The sequence below is a fragment of the Mastigoproctus giganteus genome, chromosome 8 (assembly GCF_048544385.1).
Source record: "Mastigoproctus giganteus isolate SK-2022 chromosome 8, ASM4854438v1, whole genome shotgun sequence".
NCBI classification, from domain to species: Eukaryota; Metazoa; Arthropoda; class Arachnida; order Uropygi; family Thelyphonidae; genus Mastigoproctus; species Mastigoproctus giganteus.
In genome coordinates, this window is record NC_143582.1 from 20,105,920 (window position 1) to 20,121,422 (window position 15,503).

The 15,503-nt window shown below is 37.0% G+C and overlaps 1 protein-coding gene across 2 annotated transcripts in view; it reads right to left on the reverse strand.

The window, feature by feature from the left end:
- The window catches only part of Kap-alpha1 (karyopherin alpha1), a 188,621-nt gene that overhangs the window by 133,658 nt on the left and 39,460 nt on the right, over positions 1-15,503 (reverse strand). The window lies entirely within an intron of this gene.

Here is a 15,503-nt window from a genome sequence, read left to right on the forward strand (position 1 = left end):
TTATTCTTTATTATGATGGTTAATGTTCTGTATTTTTTTTTTTTTTTTTTTACTTGTTCATTTATATTTATTATACATTAACTCAAAGATAGAAACAAGAAATTGCAATACTGTTTACTCATACTCTTAAGCATTTTAGGACTTTTAGTTACTGCTGGGAGATGAAAAAACAATTACAGTAATATGCTTGGATGATAGGAGGACTTCCTGGAACATTATCCAACACTAACAAAATTTTGAAACCTTGCAGTATTCCTTATGTATATTGTGCAGTTGTCTGGTAAATCATTCACTAAATTTTGGTTCTTATACCCAATCCTTTGTGGAGCTCAAATAAACAGGAAGGAAAAATTTGAGAAAACTCTGAAAGTCCATCTCATTTTCAGCATGATAGATCACAACATGATTCAACTCTTTTTATCACCATTTTCAGTCCATCCTATAATCACCTGCACATGATCCTTTGCTGCCTTAAATATTGTTCCTTTTGTTCACTGCTTAAGACATTTGTAATTAAGTGTTTTTTTTTTTTTTTTTTAATACTTCAGGAAGTTGTTCTGCAGCCATCATATATGAATTATTCACTCCTTCTGTAAACAGTAGGTTGTAAGGGCCTTTAGTGGGATTTAGAGTGATTGAACCAGCTAGTGGTTGCAGCGAATCCCCCTCTTAGTTTCCTTAGGATAGTTTTTCTTATCTTATCTTCCTTCCTTCCTTCATAAAAACTCAAAGCTCAAAGAGGATAGTTTTTCTTCAAGCCTTAAAAAGACTTAAAACCCCCAGAGGAGGAATTCATTGACAACTTCATGGCTATAAGGGCAGCATTTATAGCCATGAGGTCGCCAACAAATTCCTCCTCACCAGGATTTCTACACAGATCACAAGTATTCATTCCATATTCACTGGTCTTGCCTGGGATGACAGGATTGCAGCTAGAACTTGCACCTGGAATCTTGCCTTAATTTTTTCTGCAATAGTGTAGATGTTTAATTTCACTAAAATCTATATCACAAATGATATCTGAAGGTAATTTATTTTTTTCTCACAGCACTTAGTTTTATTCCAGTTTCTGCATTTCTTATTCCCATTATCTGACTGCTGATCCATGCCAGTCGTGATTTCACTTTGAAAGGGAATATATAATATAAAGTTATGCAAATTAATAAGTTAAAATTACAAAACCACTAGGTTCCAAGATGACTGTAAGCAAAAATGATAGTGGACAAATGAGTAAGAAGCATAATGGCTTGGGAGATGTAAAAAAAGTTGCATGAGCAAAAGGAAGAGCCCTACTTTAAAATTAGTGTTAAACTGAACTCGTGTTAGTTAGAAACTGATGTATCTGCATTTTTACTTTTTATTAAGCCACATAATTGATAGAGTGTTTATTATGTTATCAGATATGACCTACAGGATTTGTTTGGGGAGATATGCATTGATAAATACACATAACATGTATATAGTGTGTCTGTACTCATTACAGTTTTTTTGGAGGAGGTATGGATGTCATGTGAAAATACTGCACTGGCATCCAAAATATTCTAGTCAAGTGTGGAAACATTCCATTACTCCAGCCAGAAAAGAACATGTTAGAAGACCAGCAGAATTACTTTCTAACAAATGCAGAAGTAGGGCATACAGCAACTCTGTCTTCATCATTGTTACCAAAAGAATGCTATATATTTTTATTTTGTATGGTAACAATTTCACATCTTTTCAAACAATCCCATGTGCTGGAGATTCTTCTAATCCACACTGTTGAGAAATGTGAGAATACTAACATTTTTTTGAGCTTCATAAGTTAAGTTACTACCCAGAACAGCATATTGCTTCTAGACTACTGAATTCAGGGAATAAGAACAATTTTTTGAAAGACCTTGTACAAATTGTATAAAATTGCAACCCACACATGGAGTACCTAATAAGAAGTAAACAGACCTTGTTGAATAGTATGAAATACAATATGAGAGAAAGTTTTCTGGCATTCAAGATGCAACCTGGGAAGAAATAGTTTGTTATTTGGTTTTTAAGAGCATTGGCAACTAAGGCCATATTGCTCAGGGAATATGTGTGGTGGTCATTCCCTGACCTTTCTGCATGCTCCGTATTTGGTGGTGACGGGCTCAAACCCCGGTCTAATCAAGAAGCGTGTGCTATGCACTGCTGCTCCTTCCCACCTGGCTACAGAGGCGCCCGGAAGAAATAGTAAATTCATCCATATTATAATGCCTTCACAATTTATGCCAGTGGCTAGCTGTCAACAAAGAAGAGTGAAGTATAATCTGTAGATAAGCATTCAAGAAGCTGATAGTTTACAAAAACATTTTGCTTTTACTGTGCAGAATATCAAAGAAAAGCACAACATTAACATTAGTAGAGGCATATGATGCAAGAAAGCAAGTTTACATTATCAGCAAAATTGTGGATAAGAAGGAAAAACAGTATGTGAAAGAACAGAACCCAGAGATAATCACTATTAATCGAAGTTTGAGATTAAACAGCTATTCCTCATCACATGAAATGGTCAGCCAAAGGAAAAACTGGACACACATTAATACAACTACACCTAATTCTGTTTTTACACGATAGATACGTTCCTGAAAAATACGTGTAAAAAAAATTCGTGTAAAAAAATACATTGTATTTATGGAAGAAAAGAAGATTGGTTCCGGATCTAAAAAATCAGTAAAAATAATTTAAAAAAAAAACACATAAAAATATTCTTTTTAAGCTTATTATTTTATTTCAACAAAATACACATGTAATAATATGTAATGAAAATGTATTAAAGTAAATTTGTATGCATATGAAATGAATTCTTCATGAACAAAAAAATCTGTTTTACACATAACAAAATTTTATTCATTTTCACTTTCTGATAATAAATGGCGCATACGTTTGCGTACGACTGGAATATCACTGCTATCACTAGAAATGTTGTGGACATCTTCTTCCTCTATTAATGACATTCTTTCTGTGATCTCTTGAGCAAAATCAGCACGAGTCTCCTCTGGTGCTGATGTTTCACCGGTTTTACGAACAAATTCAGTTATTAATCGTTGTGTTCGTGTTTTGGTTAGGCCGTTATATAATTCTCTGTAAGAGGCTGTCAACAATTTCAGTTCAAGTTGAAACTTCTCAGCGCGTTCCTCATTAGGGTCATGTTTGACAAAATGATTACCTAATTTTCTGGCCAGTTCCAGACCGTCTTTTATTAAATCTACATTTAGAACAGGATCATTTTCTTCATTATCACTACGTTCTGTGGGATAAGGAATCCCAAGGACAATCTCTAATATTTCATCTTCGCTTAGGGCTTTGTCGGTTAACAATTCATCAATATCTTCAAACGATAGATCATCGAATCTTTCTCCACCAATTTTGTGTGTCATTGTAATGATGTTGGGAAATGCGGTCGTATTAAGGATGATGGGATCTTTGCTTTTTACACACTGTGGCCAAACCGCTTTCCAACACGCATTTAAAGTTGCTGGTTTTAATTCAGTTAACGCTAATCCAACTTGATTGATACAATCCATATTGTTTGGTTGGTTTTTAGGAGCATTAGCAACTAAGGCCATATTGTTCCGGAATATGCTGTGGTCATTCCTTGACCTTTCCGCATCCTCCGTATTTGGTGGTGACGGGCTCGAACCCCGGTCTAATCAAGAAGCGTGTGCTACGCACTGCTGCTCCTTCCCACCTGGCTACAGAGGCGCCGATACAATCCATAATTGAGAATTTCTTCCACACATCAATGACTGTTAGTGTTTCATCATTCAGTTTGTCCAAAACGTGTTGGAATGTTCGTTTTACGTAGTATGTTTTAATTGTCACAATTATACCTTGGTCTACCGGTTGTATCAAAGATGTAGTATTAGGTGGCAGAAATAAAATTTGTACGTTGGGTGTTCCAAGACAGGATGGCTGGAAGCATTATCAAGAATCAGAAGAACTTTAAATTCGAGACCTTTCAAATTCATATGACGTCTGACTTCTGGGACGAAACATTTGTTGAACCATTCTATAAAGATAGCAGTAGTCACCCAGGCCTTCTTGTTTGCCATCCAGTGAACAGGCAGTTTATTGATATCTACATCTTTCATTGAACGTGGGTTTACGGCTCGATTTACCGGCAGTGGTTTCAACATACGATCTCCTGAAGCGTTAGAGGAAAATAATAAGGTCACACGATCCTTAGCTACCATAAAACCACCAGCAGTTTTCTGCGATTTGGCTACATACGTTCTGTTCGGCATTCGTTTCCAGAAGAATGCCAGTTTCATCTGCATTCCACACTTGATCAGGAGTGTATCCTCCATCTTCAATAATTTTTGAAAGTTCCTGCAGGAATACTTTAGCAGCCGATTCATCTGCAGATGCAGTTTCACCTTTAATTTTTATATTATGAAGAGTATTCCTTTTAAGAAACCCTGTCATCCAACCTGTACTCGCAGAAAATTCATACTTTCTGTTTAATTGAGATGAAGTGCTTGGCTCCTTTTCTTTAATCTGTCTGTAAATTCTTTCTTAATGCTGTTTGCTTGATGGCATTTCCATCTACTGGTACTTTTTTTTTGTGACTGGTCTTCTATCCATATTACCAGAGCCTTTTCCATTTTTTCCTTGACAATATCTCTTGTATATGATGATGAATTAACACTTACTTTTGTTCCAGAACATACCGACTTCCTAATGCAGCTTCATTTTTCTTAATAGTTCTTACGGTAGCTTCATGTACACCAAAATGCTTTCCTACAGACGTCGCCCCTTGTCCAGTTGCAAGACGATCTAAAATTTGAATTTTAAGTTCCAAAGAAATCGCTTTCCTTTTCATTTTGGTAATAGGCCAATTATTCGACATTATATAAGGGCTACCGAAAAATATCTCAGTTATAATTAATAAAAAAAGTATGAAAAATTTGTAAACTTACAATTTATTGACTATCGGCAAAATTAATAAATTTTTATGTGCAAAAATTTCACTAAAGATTCTTTCACTTTGAAATAGAGCATACTACTAAATGTCTTCCAAAGATACAATGCACAAATACCGTAGATGTGCACCAAATTCAATAAAAACGTTGACGATTCATAGATATCTAGACGTACACATTGGTAAACAAAAGCACGCGTTTCAAAACGCACACACTAGCTGTTATCCAATCTATTGGTGCATGTAAAATAGAAATAATACTAATATGCCACAAATTAAAAAAAAAATTTTCTTAGAATTTAGGCAAAAAAAATTAATTGAAATCGTGTTAAATCAAAATGACTTGCGTAAAAAGAGAATGAAATTTTTATTCTGAATTCGTGTAAAAAAAGTTCGTGCAAAAACAGAATTAGGTGTATAGTAAAATCTCGTTAATACAAACTCTGTTTATACGAAATACTTGTTTATATGAAGTACATACCATTCCCCTGCGAAATTTTCTTTGTAAATATATTTGTTTATTACAAAATTCAGTTAATATATATTACAAAGTTCTTTTTCACCCCATGAGAAATAAATATTGTCATTTTGTATGTTTAATACAAATCTTGGCAGAGCTGTCAGATTATTGCCCCTGGCTACCCGGCTCCCTACTTCTCCAAGGATGGCACTGACTTGTTAGAAATTAGTTTTGTGTAATCAAAAGAAGTTTATGGTAGCTACAACATCAAGTGCAATCTGAAAACCATCTTTCTGAAGGATGAGTTGTTAACTTAACAAAAGAATAAAAAGTTTTTCTAAGTTGTTTACATGCACACGTTCGCTCTCCACGGAAATAAGGTCAGTTGCAGTTATTACCCCAGCTCAAAGAGTCTTTTGCTACCGTATACAGCAATCTATTTTTTGTGCCATTTTATCTGAGATGAGTTTTTTTTGGAACTTGTGTCTTTATTAATTTGAAGACAAAACATAAACAGACAGAATTAAGCTTGGAAATTAAACTAAAAACAATACAAGATGTTGATAGGATGGAAAGAAGCAAAATGGACATTGCAAAGGAATACATCCCTTTACCTACTTTATCAACAATATTGAAAAACCAAAAAAGACTGAAGTGTGTGACACTGAAGCAGTGATGAAAAACAGGAAATGAATTTGTGGTGCAAAACACAAGGAGCTTGACAAAACTTTGAGTAGTACCAACAAATGCGTGCATCTAATTTGCCAATATCAAGTCCAATTTTGCAAGAAAAGGCAATTATCAAGCTGAGCAACATGGAAATAGACTTCAATTGCAGCAGTGGCTGGCTTGAAAGATTTAAATACACGAATAACTTGATTTCGTGGTGAGTCTGGATTAGTTGACAAAGAAATGGCTAGACTGGTTGTGTTCTGTAAGGTCCATTCTTGAAAAATATGAGGCAAAGGATATTTTTAATCTTGACTAGGCAGGTTTATTTTATAATTTGCTGCCAAACAAAACATTTGCTGTTCGAGGAGTCTTGTCATGGTGGAAAATTTAGTAAACAAAGACTCACTGTTCTGTTATGCTGCAATTCAGATGGCAGTACAAAACTCCGCCCACTTGTGATTGGTAAGTTTTCCAAAACAAGATGATTTAAAGCAGTTAACCAACTTCCCTGTGATTATGAGGCCAATAGAAGTGCTTGGCTTGCGGTCAAAATTTTCAAAAGTGGACAGAAGAATGGCTTCAGAAAACAGGAATATTTTGATGATTCTAGATCGTTGTACACATTCTGCCGAGACACTTAAGTTGACAAATATACGGCTGTTGTTTTTACCCCTCAATACTACCACTGGATCAAGGCATTATTTATAACCTCAAGAGAGCATACAGAGCCTACTTGATAAGGTACTTGGTCCTGAAAACTGAAGGGGGGAACAATTTGCAGACAAATTGGAATGTCTTGGATCTATCCATAATCGTGTTATTGCTTGGGACAGTATTGCATCAAGTGTAATAATCAAATGCTTCAGAAACAGAAGCTTTGGAGAGAATATCATCGAAAAACATGGTCCAGCAGACGAATGATTTAGCAACACTGAGGAACGGAGGAGCATATGGATTTTGTTGGCAAATCTGAAGAGTTTGTGAAGGTGGATGAAGGTGGTTGCTACCACTGAAATGCCAACAACAAAAGAGCTCCTGAGCACCAAACAAAACAATGTTTTTGTTACCAGCGACAGTGAAAAATGCATACACTGCCATCTAAAAATGATGCCCAAAATGAATTGAACATAAAGAATGTGTTGGCCTGCAGTAACGTTGATAAAAAAACAACCATCGCATTTGATAATGTTTGTGCTATAGTTAAAAATGCAAATAGGACAAAAACTGTGCAAACAACATTGGATTCTTTCTTTAAATCAGATTAATTTATTAAAAAGTTAATGGTTTGTATGTCTCCTTTTATATTAAGATTGTAATTCTTTTTACTCTGATACTAAAATATTATATATATCAAAATATATACTGTATAATATTTTCATTTCCGTTAATTGCTTTTTTCTTAGTTTATCTTACAGATAAAATAAAATATCTTTAAAAAATATTTTATTCCTATTACTGTATTGTTAGACAAGGCTTTTGTTTTCATTTTATTTTATTAATTTAAATTAATTTATTTTTGATATTATTATTCTTAGATATACAGTATGTACAAAAAAAAAAAAAAAAACCCGGTAAAATTGACACTTTTGAGGGATCTTGTTAGTACAAACCTCGTTATTACAAAACGTGAAAATGTAGGTCCCCTGAACTTTGTATTAACGAGATTTGACTGTGTGTGTGTGTGTGTGTTTTTACTGTTTTCACTTTAATAATTTTCTCACATGGCAAAAGAAAAAAAACTATCACATCTGAACATAAGTCTACATAATAACAGCTTAATTCTGATTGCTATGATCAATATCCATGAGTTATTAGAAGAGTACATATACTGTTATGGGTGTAACTGTAGTTACACCTGTTCAGTAGTTGTATAAATAATAATAACAAATGTTGGAGAATCCACTAGCAAAGCATTTGAAACGGCCACTGATGAACACGGCTAAGTGCATTATCAACAGTAGTGCTTTTGTCTCCATATGCAGAAACTCTTTATTGCTTGTTATATTAAATTACATACAGCATGGTATCTTGATTATTTACAGTCCTAAGGCTAAAAACTTATGACTATTCAAATAAAATATATTAGTATTAGTCATATGGCACAAGAAAGCCTGAGGCTTTTACTGCACCACCCAAAAAATAAATAAAATACCCAAGTGCTCCATCCTTATTTTTCCATTTGTATTCATGTTTGTGGAGCAGTCGGGTACGGGACATGATACTGCCATGGGGGGTGTCTTTGTGTGCGCGAGATGCAAGGAGTGTAAGGAAATCAGGCGACAACTCAGCGTTGTTATGGGTCTATATGAGAGCTTGAAGGACAGGGTGGATGCCCTCGAAGGATTAAAAGTGAGGGGCCCCATCAAGCTCTCAGCTGCCCACACCAATGCCAGAGCTTGCACTTGGTCATCACGCAACACAGCGGCAGCCCCCAAGGCAGAATGCACTAGTCCCAAAGGAACTAATAGTTGTTGGTGACTCTATTGTCAGGGAAACTGGAAACATGCTTTGTAAAAAGAATAGGTGGAACAGGACCAGGGTATGTCTGCCAGGGGCAAAGATTGATGATGTTGCAGAGCGGATATCGTCTTTTAAGGGCACAAAAGGTGATATAGTTGTACATGTTGGCACTAATGATATTAAGAGTAGGAGACCGGCGTAATTACTTAACAAGTACAGGTCACTGTTGAAAAAAAGCAGTGAATTAGGGTTGAATTTGAAAGTGTTTGCAATTCTGCCCAGACACGATAGGAGGGAGTATATGATGAGAGCCCTGTCAATCAATTCGGACCTGGAAAGACTGTGCAAGGCTCCAGGGGTAGAATTTTTTTCAGCCTGGTCTGTATTTGTTAACAAGAGAGACTGCTTCTACAGGGATGGGATACACTTAAATAGAAAGGGTGCAAGAATGTTTGATGATGCTATCGAGGCAGTGTTAGGTGGGTCGGAAAACTGCTAGATTGGGGGGATACAAGGACTAATAGATTAACAGTAGCCACTGGCAGAGGTGAAAGTGATTCTTGCACTGCTTCTAATGGAATGAACAGCAGCCTGGAAAATAAGATGCAGGATATTTCACAGACTGCTGGGAATCATTGGGGTACAAGTAAACACATGGATTGTGTTAGGGTAGCTAAGAAAAAGAACAGGTGCATGTATACTTGCGTATACACCAATGCTAGGAGTTTAGTAAATAAATTTGATGAATTGGAGGTATTGCTCAAAACATCAAAGGCAGATACTGTTGGGATTTCAGAGACGTTGTGTCACACAGATATAAGGAATGCAGAACTGGAATTTGGGGAGTACAATGTCTACAGAAAGGATAGACAGGATAGGAAGGGAGGAGGGATTATGCTATTAGTTAAGAAATACATAAAATCCAAGAAAGTGAAGCCAGTCGACATCGCTGGACAGTGCAGTGTCGAGTCAGTTTGGTGTGACATAAGCATTGGGAGATCAAAATTGAGAGTAGGAGTGTGCTATAGGCCTAATGACACTGATGAGTATAATATGAAACTGTACGGGGAAAGAGTGGGCCAGTAAATCAGAGTCTTATAATGGGGGGATTTTAATTTCCCAGATATTGACTGGAATTTGGGGGCTGGTCACACATACACTAGCAAGGCTTTTGTGTATTTATTGGATGATTGTTTTCTATATCAGCATGTTCGGGAGGCAACTAGAGGGAGTAATACTCTTGATTTGATTATCAATAGTGATTCTTCATACATTAAGAATCTGCAGAAAAATGAACCACTAGGTGGCAGTGATCACAGAGTGCTGAAGTGGGATTTACTCAAAGAGGTAACTACCATTAGGGGTAAAGGGAAGAGTTATTGCTTTCGTAAAGGCGACTGCAATGGACTGAGACAGTATTTAAATTCTATACAGTGGGACCAACTGATGATGTTACCAACAGCAAATGCAAAATGGGAAGCATTCAAAGAACTTATCTTGGAAGCTACTAGGCTTTACATACCAACTAAGAAATATTGTTCAAGGTTTATGCCTAAATGGATGTCAGATGAACTAATGAGACATATGGCAGAGAAGAAAAATGCATGGGATACATACAAATTAACACATGATACAGAAGCCTATGACAGATACAAGTTGATCTGTAAACAAGTCACAAAGGAGGTTAGGCAGGCAAAGGCTGATTACGAGAAATCATTGGCAAGGGATGCATAGAAAAACAGCAAAGAGTTCTTTACTTATGTAAACTCTAGAAGGAAGGAAGGGGATGAATCAGATTGGTCCACTTGATATCGATGGGTCAACTGTTGATGATCCTGCTCAGGTAGCTAACAAACTAAATGAATATTTAGGGGTAAAGTGAAGGGATCATCTAGACAAGACTTCAGTTATAGCTCGGACACAGCATGGTTTTGTCAAGGGGAAGTCTTGCCTCACCAATTTGATTGGATACTATGATGCAGTCACAAAAGAACTGGATGCAGGGAATAACTTTGATATTATATACTTGGATCTTAGAAAGGCTTTTGATACTGTTGCACATGAAAGACTGCTGCACAAATTGGAGCAGTGTGGCATTGGAGGCAAATTGCTGCTATGGATAAAGGGGTGGTTGAGGGGGAGAAGACAGAGAGTGGTAATCAATGGACACTGCTCATCGTGGACTAATGTTATTAGTGGAGTCCCTCAGGGTTCAGTATTGGGTCCATTATTGTTTTCTGTATTTATAAATGATATTGATGATGGTATATCAAGCTTAATGTCCAAGTTTGCAGATGATACGAAGGTTGGCAGGGTTGCCAAGGACCCTACTGACACTATGCTGCTGCAACAGGATCTGGAAAGGTTGAGCAGATGGGTTGAGAGGTGGCAAATGAAGTTTAACATTGACAAATGTAAAGTACTACATGTGGGAAACAGCAACCTGAGAGCAACATATCAACTCGGTGGTACTACACTGACAGTGGTAGAGAATGAAAGGGACCTGGGGTGGTTGTGCAGGCAGATATGTAGTTCTCTGAGCAGTGCAGATGGGCTGCAAGAGTAGCTCATGGTGTATTGTCAATGATATATAGGAATTTTTCTAGCAGGGATAAGGAGGTGATTATTCCCTTGCATAAGGCAATGGTCAGGCCACACCTAGAGTACTGTATACAGGCCTCATTTGAAGAAGGATGTAGAGCTGCTGGAACGAGTACTGAGAAGGGCAACAAGATTAGTGAATGGAACAAAGGGGTGCTCTTGCGAAGAAAGGCTTAAGTTTTGAAAATTACAGTGTCTGGAGACTAGGCACCAGCGAGGCAATCTGATAGAGGTGTATAAAGCCTTGAAAGGTTTGAGCATGCTCAATGCTGATGGGATTCTTTCTCTTGCTCAGAATAATCACCTGAGAGGGCATAAATTCAAATTGAGGAAAGACAGATGTAGGATAGATGTGCAGAAATTTGCCTTTAGCCAGCGGGTGATTGTTGGTGGAACAGACTTCCATCCCTTGTCGTGGAAGTTGATAGCCTAAATAAGTTCAAGGCTCAGCTGGACAGGTATTTCGAACGAACAGAGGGGTGAAGTGGAAGTAAGTGGTTATTTTTTATTTATTTATTTTATTTATTATTATTTTTTTTTTGACTGATGCTTCATAAGCTTGCTTTCTTGCATCAAATGCCTCTACTAATGCTAATGCTATTCAGCAAAAACTATTAACAGCTCACTTTTGAATTTGACCATACTGTCAGCCTCAACAACTCATGGAGGCAATTGATTCCAGTAATTAGCAACTTACTAGTTAAAAGAACTCTTCCTACAACCCAATCTAAACCTCTTTCACCAAAATTAATTTATGCTCCTAGTTCTGGAATCATTTATAACAGTGAAATTTTTTTATCCTCATTCATTTTACTTTCTCCTCAGAGCCTAAAACACTTCAGTCAAGTATATAAGGCACCTAATTACCAATTTCTTTAGCAGACATGTTCAGTTTTTTCTCATGTAGATGGCCTTTTGCTGTTCTCACCAGACAAATTTCTCATTTTTTAACCCTTTTAAAGCTCAATATCTTTTTTGGGTGCAGTCTCCATACTTGGACACAGTAGTCCAGGTAGTTTCACAAAAGCTTTATAAGTGGGATGACCTTCCTATGTCTACAAGAAAATGATCAATAAATCATCAAGGCCACCATGGAAGTTCATTCTTACTGGCCACACTGCTTGAAGAGTTTCATGTCCAGTACCGTAACTTCCAAATACCCTCTTCCTCTATTTTAATTCAATTCCACGAAGTGCGTAAGTTATTTTGGGGTTGCTATATCCTAAGTAAAAAAACCTTGCATTTTGTTGCATTAAAACACAGCTACCACTTTTCTGACCATCTCTGAAATTTAACTAAGTCACCTTGAAGAAGTGGTGCTTGGAACTGATCATTAACTGCTCTACTGATCTTGACATGTCTTGTATCCCTCCATCGATGCTATTCGGAAAGAATCAAAACTACGAACAATTGTCGTAGTATTGATCATTGGGAATGTCTGACATTAGCCTAATCTGAAAATATGATCCAGATAAGGATCCCTGTGATTCCAACATGTTCAAGCTTATACTATAACCTTTCATACAGGCAGGGCCGTGCCATGCCATTTTAGTACCTGAGGCAAGAATGAAAAATTTTGCCCCCCTCAAATATTTTTTTTTAAAAAATTTTAAAAAATGACTTGTTTAAAATACATTTCTGGTACACACTTTAATAAAAAATTAAAATTGAGGTTATAAAAATGACAACCAGTGGAGTGAAAACCATGGTGACACCCCAGACAGCTTGGTATCAGTGGTGCGACAAAGATTTTAGTCTTGCAAAAGCAAGATAAACGGATTGGAATAATTAAAACATAAATCGAAAATGTTGGCAATTATTTAATATTTCTTTTGGTGCCCCTTTCAGCTTATAACCTGAGGCAAGAGCCTCTTTTGCATCACCCACAGCACGGCTGTGCATACAGGACTGAGTCAAATGTTTTGCTGTTATCCAAGTAAACAATGTATAAATTATTTCCTACAACCAGCTCATGAGTGACTGTCAAAATAGCTAACTAGGTTAGTTAAACATGATTTTTCCTAACACTGAAGCCAGATTGACTGGTCAGTAGTTACCCACTTCACTCTTTGAAGTGCTTTAATCTTAGATGGCAATGCTCCAATCCAAGGAAATCTCTCCTGAGTCCAGTGATATCCTCATAATGAACCTTAATGGTACAATGCAGTCGCTTGCTGCCCTCTTCAAAATCACTGGGTACATGCCATCAACTCCAGAGGCCTTACATACCAACAGGCTTGAAAGTTTTTCTAATAAACAAACTTCTGAAATTCCAAGATTGCTAATTTCACTTCCCAGGTTAACTGTTAAAGATAAAGAGAAGGAAATTTGCTTTGTGAAACAAAGTGACTACAATTATCTTATAACATCTTTTCTTAATTACAGGTCCTTAAATCAATAAACTTGTATGAATGAGGTTTGTTTGTTTTTGTTTTGTTTTTAGGAGCATTAGCAACTAAGGCCATGTTGCTCCAGGATATGCAGTGGTCATTCCCTGACCTTTCCGCATCTTCTGTATTTGGTGGTGACGGGCTCGAACCCCAGTCTAATCAAGAAGCGTGTGCTATGCACTGCAGCTCCTTCCCACCTGGCTACGGAGGCGCTGTACGAATGAGGAAATATAGTCAAAATCAATCACCATGCAGTCATCCATCATTTGGAAAAAAAAATGGACTAACACTAAAGGCAATTCATGAAAATATGGTTAAAACATTGGAGGTAGGATGCTCCTGCTTATTCAATGGTTAAGAAGTGAGCAGCAGGATTTAAATGAGGGAGGAAGAGATGATCCATGCTGTGGAAGACCTGCAATGTCCATAAATCCAGAAGTTGACAGTATGCATGATCTGGCATCTTATGTAAATGTGTGTATCACATAACACAGGTTCTCACTATGAAAAAGGTGTCAACATGTTTGCATATTGCCAAGTAATGTTTTTGGGAAAAAAAAAAAACATTTAGTACAAGGTTGAATACTTTGTTCTGCAAATTATTTTCAAATATTTACTAGAGTATCTGAAGTCTATTCAAAGAGTATTCAGATTATGTTTTTTGCCAAGGCATAGCCTGATACCATAGTTGTAGCTCCTCTCACAGGTTTGAGTCACAGTGAGCCTGCTAAATGACAGGAATGCACAATGTAATCATGCAAATTAGTCCTAATTAAAGGTGCAAAATTAATTCTTATAAATTACTGGTGCTAATGGTGCCTTCTTTTGTGGTTTCCATTTTCAAACTATAAAATCATGCAATTAGTATTGATTAATGGTGCTAATGTATGCAAATTGGACAATTAATGCAAATGAATTAATGACAATTACTGCTATTTACATAGTGCTAATTTACTGGTGGTTTGTGTTAGCCGTCAGTCCATATAGGGGTTACCACATTCTAAACAGGAGAAGAATGCCGCCAAGATCCATGGAATACTGGTTGCTCCCATGAGCTGCATAGAGTATACAGAAACACCAAGTTGCCACAATCTAAAGAAGCCACTAATGTGCATGTGAAACTGCTTGCTCTCACCAGCTCCCCCCATGGCGGTTTGTGTTTGAGAAAATGCCATCTATCGGCCGACTAAAGCCACAAGGTTGCCATTACAGTACACTGATGGACTCCATAGAGTATACATACAGAAAAACTGGTTACCACAATCTATAGATGCTGCTAAGATCCACTGGATGCTGTTTGCTCTAACTGGCCACAAAGTAATGGTGGTTCATGTTAGAGCCAATGCAATCTGTCAACTGACTAAACTTGGCAAGTTGCTGTAAATGTGAACAGAAATACTGGTTACCACATTCTAAAGACGCAAGGAAAGATCCACTATAGCTGGCAGGTAGTGCTAAAAAAAAAAAACAATAAATACACTTATCCATGCCACCAGCCTGCGGAGTTAATCGCTTTCTGCTGGTTGGAAAGACTAATGACCCCTTTCAGAAATTCCATGGCACTCTTTATGACTTCTCCAAATAAATTCAGGCAGATAAGAGTCAAATTGCTGTTGTGCAGGCTGGTATGCCACTTGTCTTTTTATAGCACTCCATGAACCTCATATGATGTTGGTGTTCTTACCTGTTTCAGGATTACTGAAATGAAGCGAGTGGTTCAGGGCAATATGCCAAAAACCTGTCTCCTAGGCAGTCATAAGACTTCCAGCAATCCAACACTATAGTAGTGCCATGCAAAATGAAAATGACGTCTAGGACTTCTTCACTCCTCTTTTCAACAATCTTGAAAAAAAAAAACACCATGCAGACCCATGCTCAACACCAAACACCCATTTCCCATTTGCTTACCCCTAATATTCTTCCTTTTACTAAACTTGCTTTCATCAATCTCTACCACAACTCCCACACCACTAAGCATACAACA